We start from the raw sequence: 12,760 nt of genomic DNA, 5'->3' as shown, positions 1-12,760 counted from the left end.
GCTCAGTTGGTTAAGCGACTGCCTTCGGCTCAGGTCATGATCCTGGAGTCCCTGGATCGAGTCCCGCATCGGGCTCCCTGCTCAGCGGGGAGTCTGCTTTGTCCTCTGACCCTATCCCCTCTCATGTACTCTCTCTCATTCTCGCTCTCTCAAATAAATAAATAAATCTTTAAAAAAAAAACAAAAAAAAAACTAATGATGTAATGTATGGGGATTAACATAACAATAAAAAAATTAAAATAAAAAAATAAAAAGAAGGCGGCCGAGGATGCCATACTCAACCTACACCACTACAAGCTGCATGGGGTGAACATCAACGTGGAAGCCAGCAAGAATAAGAGCAAAACCTCCACAAAGTTGCATGTGGGCAACATCAGTCCCACTTGTGCCAACAAAGAGCTTCGGGCCAAGTTTGGGGAGTACGGTCCAGTCATCGAATGTGACATCGTGAAAGATTATGCCTTCGTACACATGGAGCGGGCAGAGGATGCAGTGGAGGCCCTCAGGGGCCTTGACAACAGAGAGTTTCAAGGTGAACCACCCTCTTTGGAGGAGGGCTGAACATAGGCTGTATGCAGAAAATAGGTTGGATAAGTAAAGGGAGGGGTTTGGGGTAGAGATACAGCTGTTGGTGTTGATGGTGAAGCATTGTGGGTGATGGACTTAAAATGGAGATTGCATGGGATTTAGAGGCTTTACCTTAGTTAGGTCAGTGTCTACCGCATGGCTTTAGTTTGGAACTCCTAAGACTTTTATGCCTGTGAGCACAGAAATCCTTTCCTTTGATTTCCCCAATTATCTTGTCTTAATTTTTTTCCCTTTTCTTGGTAGAGCACATTTCATTGGTTCACTCTGAATTTATTGCCTCAGCCCAGTATCAGCATTGTACCTCATTTTACGTATAAAGAACCTGGCAAGAGCATCCTAAGCAATACTTCTGGGAGCAGAATCCCTGTTAACCAGCCCCCCAACTCATAATTTCCCAATAAAGATAAGTAGTCATTAAATAACTAGTTTTTAGATAACTGGTGTCTTTAAAGGGGTATAGCTCTTATTGGTTTTCTATTATGCATTTACCAAGGGGTTCTGTTTGGAGGATGAGGCCACTCCAGAATAAAAGTCTGATTTTAGGAGTTTCTGAGGAGGAGATATTGGGGTTTGGGGGGCAATAATGGCAATGTTTTTTCACTGTTCTAGAGGGTGGACTCTTAACATCCTTGGTGAATAGAGCATTTAGATGGGTGTTAATCTTAGAGCCTCAGCTAGATTATTAGTGTGTCTGGAGGGCAGCATGAGTAATGTCCTTTATATGGAAGGTTTTATCTTTTCTTGGTTTAAGATCTGAGCTCCTATGGCAAGAGTGGCAATAGGAAAGGGTGAGTGTGGTAACCATGGTGAGTTGCTGACTCTTCTCCCACTCCTCCACCCCTCCCTTTTGTGTCCCCAGTATAAAAAAAAAAGCCTTTTTCCTTTGGTTGTAACTACTTCCAAGTTATGGGATACTCCCACAACTCCTTGTACATTTTTAAAGTATATTCCAACCTTTTTAGCCCAGACAAGGTAGTTACTGCTTCCTTTCCTGAGTACTCCTCTTGTTAAGAGTCATTGCTGCTGGGGCACCTGGGTGGCTCAGTCGGTTAAGCGTCTGCCTTCGGCTCAGGTCGTGATCCCGGGGTCCTGGGATCGAGCCCCGCATCGGGCACCCTGCTCGGCGGGGAGCCTGCTTCTCCCTCTCCTCCCCACTCATGCTCTCTGTCACTATCTCTGACTTTCTCAAATAAATAAAGAGTCATCGCTGCTGTTTTGGGTGTTTATTTCCCTTAAATTGGATCTTTCTTAGAGCTGGAGGTCCGATCATCAGTCCAAGTAATAAGTGCAGTGTTGTGGGTATTGCTGTGCATTATTAAAGAAAAGTGTCACTAGTAAAAAAAAAAAAGAGAACTACATATAAATTGTATGTGGAAGCTACAGAGCATTGTTAAGTCAGTTTAACTATGTGATTAACGAGGACTCCCTTATCAATGCCCCTGTATTTGGCCATCTATAAATGAGTAATAGTTGGGTGCCTGGGTGGCTCAGTCGGTTAAGCATCTGCCTTTGGCTCATCTTAAAAAATAAAAATCAAAAAAATTAAAAATAAACTTTAAAAAGTTGAGATATAATCTAATATTGGACAAGATCATAAATTTTTGTTATATTCATAAATTTTCATTATATTCATTCATTATTTCATTTTTCATATCGATGTGTTCATTGACCCAGAAGCTTATTAGTCTTGTCCAAGAGTTCTCAGAGGGGTGCCTAGCTGGCTCAGTCCGTGAAGCATGTGACACTTGATCTCGGGGTTGTGAGTTCGAGCCCCATGTTGGGTGTAGAGATTACTTAAAAAAATAAAATCTTAAAAAAAAAATTAAAAATTAAAAAAATAAAGCTAAAAAAAGAGCTTTCACAGAGCTTCATCAGCAGCACCCCTCCTCCATCTTCCCCTTCCAGAGGCCAGTAGGCGGAGCTGAAAGCTCCAACCTTCTAATCATTTGGTATTCCTTGTGACCAGCTCCACTCTGAGCCTATCTAGGGGCCCACCCTGAGTCACTTCATTTACATGAGCTCAAAAGAGCCTTCTTATGAATGACAAAAGATACTACAATCATTCAGGAAATTCCAAGAGTTTGAGGAGCTTTTTCTCAGGACCAGGGTTCAAAGACCAAATTTTTTCCTTTTATACCACACACACCCCTCTTGGATTGCCTGCCTACAGCCCAGGGATTCCTCTTCTCTGGTACTTTGTACCTTCCGCCAGGCCACAGTTGTTCAGACCAGAAAGAGAAACTGACTCACTGAAGGGAAATGAACAATGTCCCTGGGGAATATGAAACTGTAACTGAAACCGACTAAAAGCAAAAAGCTGAACAAAAATCAAAATGGCCATATTAAGGCCATGGCAAGGCTCGATTTTAAACTAAGTAACCTTTTTTCTCTCTTCCGCACACCTCCCCTCCTCCCTTCTTGGTCTTTTGCCTCAGGAACCCTGAACCACCCTGAAAACATGACCAACAAGGCTGGCAGCAGGTACAAACTCATGTAGAAACTGGCTAGATCCTCTATTTCCCTTACCCCCCAAACCAGCCCCTTCCTCCCAGTAGGCTGCATGCAGTTTTTAAATGTCAGCCTGCTGCAGCCTCCTTTGCCCAGCAAAGCAATAAAGCTATTTGATGTGGGAAACAAAGCAGAAGAAAAATTACTAAATTCCCTTACTCCTTACAGACCACTGACAAGTCCTTGAAAAAGGCAGAGCGACATTCCTCTAAGGAACTCAGCTGCCTCGATGTTAATACTTTGCTAAGGATAAGAGGCGATCTTAGCCCGACCCCTAGAATCCTGTAAGTCTACTTTAACATATATAAAAATTCCTTTGGAAATCTCCTTTATCTCTACTCCCCAAGATACATGTTGGCCATCATCCCCCAAGCCTATGACCCACCGATATGTATCTGAAGGGTCTCATGACTGAGTTTTTACTAAACAGTAATAAAGGACCTTTTCCTAATGATAGCTAGTTCCCTCAGGGCCCTGGAAACCTTGTTTCCAAAATACCTGCAAGACTTATGCTATCCCTAACCACCTCCCAACTCGAAAGTATATAATGGGCCACCCCTCATAACCCCAGTGCAGCAGCTCTTTCTGCCCATGGGTCCTGTCCATGTGCTTTAATAAAACCACCTTTTTGCACCAAAGATGTCTCAAGAATTCTTTCTTGGCCGTCAGCTTCGAACCCTAACATCTCTTCCTACATCATTATTGTTCCTCTTTATCCCAAACTCGGTCTTTGTGTTCTATTTTGACTCCAAAGTACGGAGGTTGGTTTTCAACAACATAACTAAGACCCTAATGATGATCTGATTTCTTACTTGTACAAAGATAAAACTCTGGGAACTATTTGGTTTGGACATTATCTGCCATGTGGACTTCCTAGGAAACAAGTGAAAAGGAGATGGGTAAGAGAAAGAGCTTTCTGGTTTCTCCTCCGTATCCCTGAGTCTGGATCTCTGGTCCTAGCCCATTCCAAAAACCCAGTTGTACCCTTGACTTCCTTGAGTTCCATAAGCACCCACAACAGGCCCTCACTCTCATAATAAATTCCCATCGCTTTGTTAGCTTAGGTAGTGTTCTATCACTTGCAACAAACAGATTGTTAAAACAGATTTTTATCTTTAAAGGAAACCACTGGGTTCGTGTCATATTGGAAAAGTAATTATTTATTATGACAAAAATAAAACTGCTGACTGAAAACAAATGAATGTTACACTGTATTGCACCATGATTGCAAATGAGCCAAAACCTGTCTAAAAGATGAACATTCCAGAGCAAACAGCATCCTTTTTACTTGGGTGAGTACGCATGCAAGCAACTCATTATAACATAATTGCAGAAATAAAAAAATTCTTGAGTACCAGCAACCTAAACTTAACATATAAAAGCATTTTATGACAGTAACGAAGCTATTAAAAAATTTAAAACAGGTCTTTAAACAGCCCCACCATTAGTAGAACACGCTTTGAACCATTTTCAAGAAGTGATGATGTAAATGCATCAAGTAATTGGTTTGCTCTTAATTTTATTAATGCTATATACTAGACCAATAGCACACATTTCAGTTGCTTGGTTGGGGTTAAGAAGCATAGTTGGTGGTGTGAAAGACATTCTTTTTTCCCTTCTATGCAATACCAAGGGACCCACAGAGAGATCCAATGCCTAATTTTGCCCGTATTAATACCATCTATTTTGACCAAGCTAATTAGCTAAGATATTGTTACAGCTTTTGTAGAAACAACAGTTCGTATTTAAACCTTAAGAAATGAACATAAATATAAATACACTTTAAAGTAGTTTTACATTCTGAGGCAAGAAGTATATTTTACAGGGCCTGCTGTTTCCTCTTTAATGCTCTAAAGCACCAATTTATATGAAGATGGCAATGTGTGATTATAACCATTCTGATTAGGAGAAATCCAGGGACTAGGCGGTAATTGCTTTTAGTTTTTGTTTCTTTTCTTTTTAAAAACCATGCTCTGTGCAACAGATAAATAGGGTAAAACTTAAAAACTGTTACATAATTGGAAAAAAATCATAACCATCATTTTATAATCCACACTTTTAACGAAATAGCAGCTAAACTTTTTTTTAATCGAAATTAAAAATTTCATAACTACACTGAACAGTTTACTCCAAGAGAATAAAAGAGGGGCTTGTCAAGTCCCTGAACTTCCTGAGGGAAAATGTAAAAGGATTAAAATAATCATCTCTTATGAATAGGGACAAAATATGCAAATACATTATGCACAACCAAGATCAAATGACAGTCATTTGGTATCTTCCAAACACGGAATGAAATACAGTCACAGTATAATATAATCGATCAAATTTTAGGGTTCTTCCTTGCCCTTATTTGATTTTTAATGAAACGAACTAAGTATTGGCTAAGCACTTGCCTGGATGCTTTAATGAAGACGGTAAGTGAATCTGCTATACCACGTTAGCCCTGCTGGCAGCAAACAAGAATAAAACGAAACAGAATATCCAAGGAATGCTACCCCTTAGCTGTGAATTTTGCATATTTCAAACACAGTTTGGGTGAAGGGGGTATTTATGGGTGTAACATCCCACAAGCTTGAGCAAAGCACCTTATGGATTGAAAAATGAGGTAACTTTTTAATTAAAATTTTACAAGTTTGTGCAAGAGAACATTTCCATTCTTTTAGAACTCTGTTATCTATTCCAAAAGATATGTACGGCACATTTTATTATTTCTCCATTTCTAGGAGACAATGTAGGTTACCAGTTTAAAAAAAAAGTGAAAAAGATGTGACTGAGAACACTAACAAATTCTAAAAACCTGATCAGGCTTTGGTCCTTTGGCCACTTTAAAAGTAAGATATCTAGCTCTACAGTAAAAGACTGTACTTTCTAGTAATTTTTAAGTGCCTTAAATGAGGGAAATTCACTGTCTTCATTCACATTTTCTATTACTTAATATCCTTTTGAAGATTTTTCTACCTCATGTTTATCTTTACTATCAACTGTTTTGACATTCGTTTCTAGGTACGACTCTATACCCCCAAGTTAACCTTTCCCAAACATTTTACCAAATCATATACATTTAAAACTGATTTTGGATCTGTTGAACACAGTATTTTTTCTACTTTAAAATGGAGAAAAAAAATTTTTTGATCGACCTTCTCTATTTATTTTTGGCCACCTGGAACTCTTAAAAAAATACTTTTTGGGAGCCTTGGATTTCAGGCTTCACAGTAATGCTAAATGAGTAAGGATGAGACATTACGGAAGGAACCAACCTTGAATGTAAACTCCTCTCAGATTTACACGGACGTCTGCAAAAATACTGACAGCCCGGCTGCACTATTGTTTCAATACTGAGAAGTCAAACAGCATTAGGAGCTTGGGGTAGCATCTAAAGCCAACACACTCTGAACAAATCGACCACTTCTAATTAGTAAAAGCCAGGAAAATAAGCAGGATATACTCTAGAAGAGAGTATTTTAAACACAACACTGGTGTTTTATCAGCAGCTTAAAAGAATTTTCTTAGCAATATGGCTTATTTTCTCTTCTGCATTGTCATTAGCTCTTAGCTCAACTGAAGCTGAGTAGCAGTTACTAGTTGATACTTTATTTTCTTATTTGATTGTATTCATAAACTGAACAAAATGATAATGAGGTGGGAATCAAAGAACAGATAAAAGTGAATTTAATTTCCTATTACGTGTCCTTTCCTAGTATTTTTAGTTTTTTGACTTTAATGTAGTGTATAAGAATTCAGGATTTTAAAACCAAAAGACATGGAGTTCTAGTTGGCTTAAGTTCCTCAGTATGGGGGAAAAAACAGAAAGGCCGTGAACAGTAACCGCCTAAGTTCAACTAGACAAGTAATGGTCAAATTAAGATTCAAATACACTTCTTTAGACAGCCAACACAATATTCTACTACATACAAGTTACCAGACTGCATCTTGAAGTGACTTTATCCCAACAAAATATAAAAGATCCTTTAGAATTGAACTGGATATAAAATACTTTGGATCCAAAGCCACAGAAGAAAAGATTAGACTCATGAAGTTGGTCTTCAAATATAAATGTCAATGGAATTTACCCATCCATAGGCATAATACCACTACATTTTTCTACTGATATAGTTTTACATAGCTAAGAATTAAATGAGTGCTAGTCACAAACAATTCTATTTCTAATTTGTCCTAAGATACTACACCAAAGATTTTTAAAAATATAAAGATTTATTGTTTTCTTTAAAATTTTCTTTGCTTTGTTGACTCCCCATAGCTCTTCAGAGAATATTGTTTACAGCACTGCCTGTATCACTCACTGTTTCCATAGGAAAATAATTATTTTCTCTTTATGCTATAGAAAATAAAAGTTAATTTATGCTTAAACAAAATGACTTTGGCTATAAGGGTAAGTGCCCATTTAAAAATTATTTTTAACAATAAAACTTGAATTTATTATCTTTCTTCTAATGAATATAGAATAAAATTATACCTTTAAGCGCACCTGACACAGAACCTAAAAGCAAAAATTATGTATTTAACCATGAGTTTTCCAATAGATTATATATATATATTATTTCAGATTTTAAGGAATTAAATTACACTAACAATACAAATTATGTAGTATATTCCCATATAAAAGGGCCTGTTAATTCTAAGAGTTCGCAAATGCACTGCAATAAGAACAGTGGGAATGAAGAAAAATGCCATATTTGGGTGGCAGTTACATTTCAGTTCTAAATTTGTTAAACTTTCATTTCTTCATCCTCAAAATAAAAATAAAATCTAGAAAAATCTCCCAAAAGTAATGTGGGTGGGTCCCTTGCTTTCCACTAGGTACTAGAAACTTTGCTAGGCAACTGAAGGGTTGGCGGGTAGGGTGAATCTCGAATTAGTTCATTGTTAAGTTAATCAGCTGTTAATCTGACTTCTAAAGAGCAGGTATAGTACAAAATTGAGAACTCATCTCAAAATGTGAATAAAGGCACTAATTACAAATTTACATTTTTCATCAGATAGTATCTTATAGTTAATTGACAATGCATGTCAGAATCAATGCTTTAGTATTAGATACCCGCTTGGGTCAAACAAAACATTCTCTTGGAGTAAAGGATAATCAGTTTTCATATCACTGTAACAGGAAATCTCTAATGAGAACCTATATAACACCTTTAAAAAGTCTTACATGAATTTCCTATTTGAACTTTTCCCGATCATTACCACAAAAACTAGTGGGATGTCGATTTCATTTTTAACACAGCTAACATAAACCATTTCTAATCCCAAACTAACAAAATGCTTTTTTAAAAAATTTAGAAAATAAATTGTATTTTAAAAAATTAAATAGCAAACTTGAATCTATACTAGTAGTTGTTTGACAAAATACAATCAACTATTAAAAACATTTTCAGTATAATGCTGATGTGGTAATATAAAAAAATAACCATATAATTTGATAGAAGAAAACTGAACCAGCCAATCTTACTAGATATAAGAAGATAAATTTCATAATAAGAATGGATACAGGGGTATTAAATATGTTTTCTCAGGATGGAGCTAAGAGAATTATCTTCAGTATTTATGGCTAAACTCTGTAACCAAGATAGAAACTCTGGCAAAGTGTGCTTTAGGTAAATGGTATCTTCATAATTCCTCCTGCCCCCTGCCCCAAACACATACCACAAAGCATCCATATTGATTTATGTTTGCTTTTCTCTCATATTCTAGATTATGGATTTTATTAAAAACAAAATTTACTCTCTACCTGGTATAGAATCACTAAGAAAAAGGTTCAAGACAAGGTTAATAAACCGCTAGTTCCCAAAGTCCAGAAAGCCTTCCTCTGGTCATTTTTCAGTTCTAGGGGGTGTGCTACCACTAAATAGAAAGAAAATGTTACCACATTCAACTAAATTAGACTAAATATAATAAATCAAGTATACCTGAAAACAGAGCAAAAGTAAAACCAATTTACAATAAAAAATATTAAAATTAAAATACCACTTTTGAACAGGTATTCTGATACTCTTATGAACGCTGAATCCTATTTTTTTACCCAAATGAAAAAAAAATACTGCAAAAATGAAGTATTATTCTCTAAGTATGCATTTTATCCCTTTCATTATAGCAAAATCACACATTTGAAATAGAGGATCAAAATTACTTGTCCTCACACTAGTTCTATTACTGTTTATATTAGACAACTGCCTTGAAAACTTTTGAATGATATGTAATAGACTTTGGATAGATTATGACTTTTTCTTCCTATTTTTTAATTTATAAGATGTTAGAGTTAACTTTCAATCTCCTAGTAATACTTTAAAAGCTAGGATTAAATTCAGCAGTTTCCTGTAACCCAGGAAAAGACTTCGGAACATCATGTTCTATAAAGATGGCAACTGTTTTAAGCCTATTACACTATAACCTAAGATAGATTTATGGAAAAGTCATATGGTTTTCTAAGTAACATACTGCTGGTGGTAGAAACACTATTCAAATTCACACAATTTCAAATTTTTAAGAAACGAAATGTTTGTACTTCTGCTTTAGCTATTGCCCAAAGCAGATGTGCTCTCTGTTGCAAATGGAATAGTTGAACTTTTTGTTGATAATAAAGTTGCTTATAATTGATAGTAAAATATATTCCAAGTGTCTTGTTTTGATAGTAGTGCTGGTATCCTTTAATAATTTCCGATAGTTAATGTATGTGTTGAATAATGTGACATTTTTAAAATTATCAGATTTATCCAAAATATTTACCATCAAAGTTGGGCTTTCAAATATTTTTCCTTGATTAGTTTTTAGCCAAAACTAATCCTGTGTTGGAGGCAGAAAAGTGAATTTAATTCTTTTAGATAAATTTCCTACTTAATTTCCATGCTAATAGTAACTTAAATTTCATGACTTGTAATAATGTGGGAGAAATTAACTTAAAAGCAGGTCTCAGGATGGTCTTCCATATATATATATATATATATACATATATATATATATATACATATATATATATATATACATATATATATATGCACACACACACACACACACACATATCTAACTTCTAGGCAGATTTCTTTCTCTATAATAAGTTCTGACCAAAAGATCAGTGGTTTGAAGAGGGAGCAAAAGTTAGTGCTGGTTAAGTTTGCAAGCAGTACCTGATGATTTCCACTACTACTTTGTCAACCAGTAATTATCTGGTAGGGAAAGGGGGTGGTCAAGAAATTGGTCATTAAAGTTATTACAATACTTCAGAAAACATTAAACATATGACAAACATTTCTTACAAGGCAGTCATTGAATAATTAGAATCAGCAGTCAGAAGAATTATGTTGCTGAAAACATAGTTATACATTATGTTCATCCAACTGAAGATTAGTGCATTAAAAAAAAGTTAAGAAAAAATCTTTTTATGTTCCAGTTCAGCTGCACTTGATTCAAGTGTTGCTCATAGAGGTTTGTGTTGTTATAAATTAAACATGCTGCTGCCTTAGCAGCCAAAGGTACTAGGAAAATGTTCATGTCACAGAATAAATAGAGCAGTCTCTTTCCAAGCAAAAAGTTATCTCACACCAATCCGGGAGGTCATCCACTCTAGACCTTGGCATAACCTGAAACAAAAGATAGAAGTATTTTCAAAATGGAAATATTTATAATTGAAAGCATACTTAGTATTTTTAAATCTTACCCAAATGTTGATACTGCAATAATGATTTATACAGGTAAGTGAAATATGTAAGTAACACCATAAGAAGTGCAATTTTTAAGCGGAAGATTCACTTAGACAAAATGATAGTAATCACATTAGTTGAGTAATTGGGAAATGGTTTCAGTCTCATCTTGAAGATAACCGCTTGGGCAGCTTTACCATCAAGATTGCAAATACTCCTCTCGCCCTTTTAAGATTAAAACTGAAACCACCAGGGCGCCTCGGTGGCTCAGTCATTAAGCATCTGCCTTCGGCTCAGGTCATGATCCCAGGGTCCTGGGATCGAGCCCCACATTGGGTTCCCTGCTCCGCGGGAAGCCTGCTTCTCCCTCTCCCGCTCGCCCTGCTTGTGTTCCTGCTCTCGCTATGTCTCTCTCTGTCAAATAAATAAACAAAATCTTTAAAAAAAAAAACAAAAACTGAAACCACTATAGAAAGACAACAGGAACTCTGCCCTACCCTCCTAAATTCTAAAGAATGGAATGCTTATGGCCCAGTCACAGAAGCATAAGTCAAAAAAGTCTACACCTACTATTATATTACAAGCTATTTCTAATATGAGCATAACTAAGAAGGTCAGGTTGATTAGAGGATAAATAAACTACTGGAAATCAACTGGGTAAGTCATGTCTAACAGGCTGGGTTCTCTTTGGCCTACTCTATCCAAACTCAAGTTCTTAGGAAAGAAAAATATACTCTAAGAAGCATTTATCTCCAATGTTTCCTCTTTCGAAGTAAGCCCCCCTGAAAGAACTCCTGATTAGAAAGGAGATGTACTGTTGTGGAAAGCTGAGAGCTCATGCTTAATTAAGCCTTTATAGAAAATGTGAAATTTCTTTGAAGCTTCCTCTTTAATTCAGGCAACATTCCAGTTGCTCCCCCCACCACCCCCAGCCAGTCAATGATATAAGCAAGAAATCAACAGCAACTAAAAATCTGGATTGGGACAACTTAATTCAAGTTTGTTACTGACTTTTTCTGGTAAAACATTTTGTTTATAATAAAAGTTACAAAAATGTGTCAATAACTCTGCTAAACTGTAACTTAACAACAGTAACAGACTAAAATAATTTCCACCTTATAAAATTGAAATACAATATAAAAACTATCTTTAAGAACAAAAAAGGGAACAGGATCAAAGAAGAAAAGTTGATAGAAATTTGAAAGAAGTCATACCTCCCCTCCTATCGTTTAGCACTTACCCTTCTCCTGTTAAAGCACAGCAGGACTGAATGTGCCATGGATGATCCTTAATTGAACTAAGGGTGAGGTATTTAGAGATTTCAGCTGCTGTCATGCACCCTTTCATATCCTGTTTATTTGCAAAGATAAGGACTGCAGCCTTCCGTAGATCCTGCAATCAATATGAAATATTTCTAATACATGAAATACCACGATTCAAATTAAACTAATACAACAGGAAGGTCAGATATGCCCAACTGGACAGTTATAATGAAATCCTTCTACTCTGAGTAATCCTTCTACTTTCAATGATTAGGCAGTAATATTTAATTTAAAAATTTTATTGAGAGCTGCCTGGCTGGCTCAGTCAGTAGAACACACAACTCCTGATCTCGGGCTTGTGAGTTCAAGCCCCATGTTGGGCCTAGAGCTTACTTAAAAAATAAAAACTCAAAAAATAAATAAATAAAAGTTGTACTGAAATGAAAATTTTCTCAAATAACAGAGATTTAATAATTGACTCTAACAGAGATAGGCTTATTAACATAAGCCAGATAATCAAGTTATTTTATATTGTTGGGCCAAAGGGGTCAAACTAAAATAAACATGCATCTTTTTTTTTTTATACTTTATTTTCTTTTTATTTTTTTTAATTTTTTTTATTCTTATGTTAATGCCCATACATTACATCATTAGTTTTAGATGTAGTGTTCCATGATTCATTGTTTGTGTATAACACCCAGTGCTCCATGCAGAACGTGCCCTCCTCAATACCCATCACCAGGCTAACCC

The 12,760-nt window shown here is 36.1% G+C and overlaps 1 long non-coding RNA gene across 1 annotated transcript; it reads right to left on the bottom strand.

Annotated features, from left to right (window-relative positions):
- Nucleotides 1-4,238: 4,238 nt before the first annotated feature.
- Nucleotides 4,239-12,739, bottom strand: LOC145719156 (uncharacterized). Its single transcript, XR_014142211.1, has 2 exons — nucleotides 11,989-12,739; nucleotides 4,239-10,688 (listed from the first exon to the last, which is right to left on the bottom strand). It is a non-coding gene; the product is annotated as an uncharacterized LOC145719156 (long non-coding RNA).
- Nucleotides 12,740-12,760: the final 21 nt, after the last annotated feature.

Source organism: Leptonychotes weddellii, unplaced genomic scaffold (assembly GCF_054177405.1).
Source record: "Leptonychotes weddellii isolate Sample4059 unplaced genomic scaffold, ASM5417740v2 HiC_scaffold_3226, whole genome shotgun sequence".
In the NCBI taxonomy this organism is placed as follows: domain Eukaryota; kingdom Metazoa; phylum Chordata; class Mammalia; order Carnivora; family Phocidae; genus Leptonychotes; species Leptonychotes weddellii.
The sequence above is the reverse complement of the archived record's forward strand: the minus strand, read 5'-3'. Positions and strand labels throughout refer to the sequence as shown.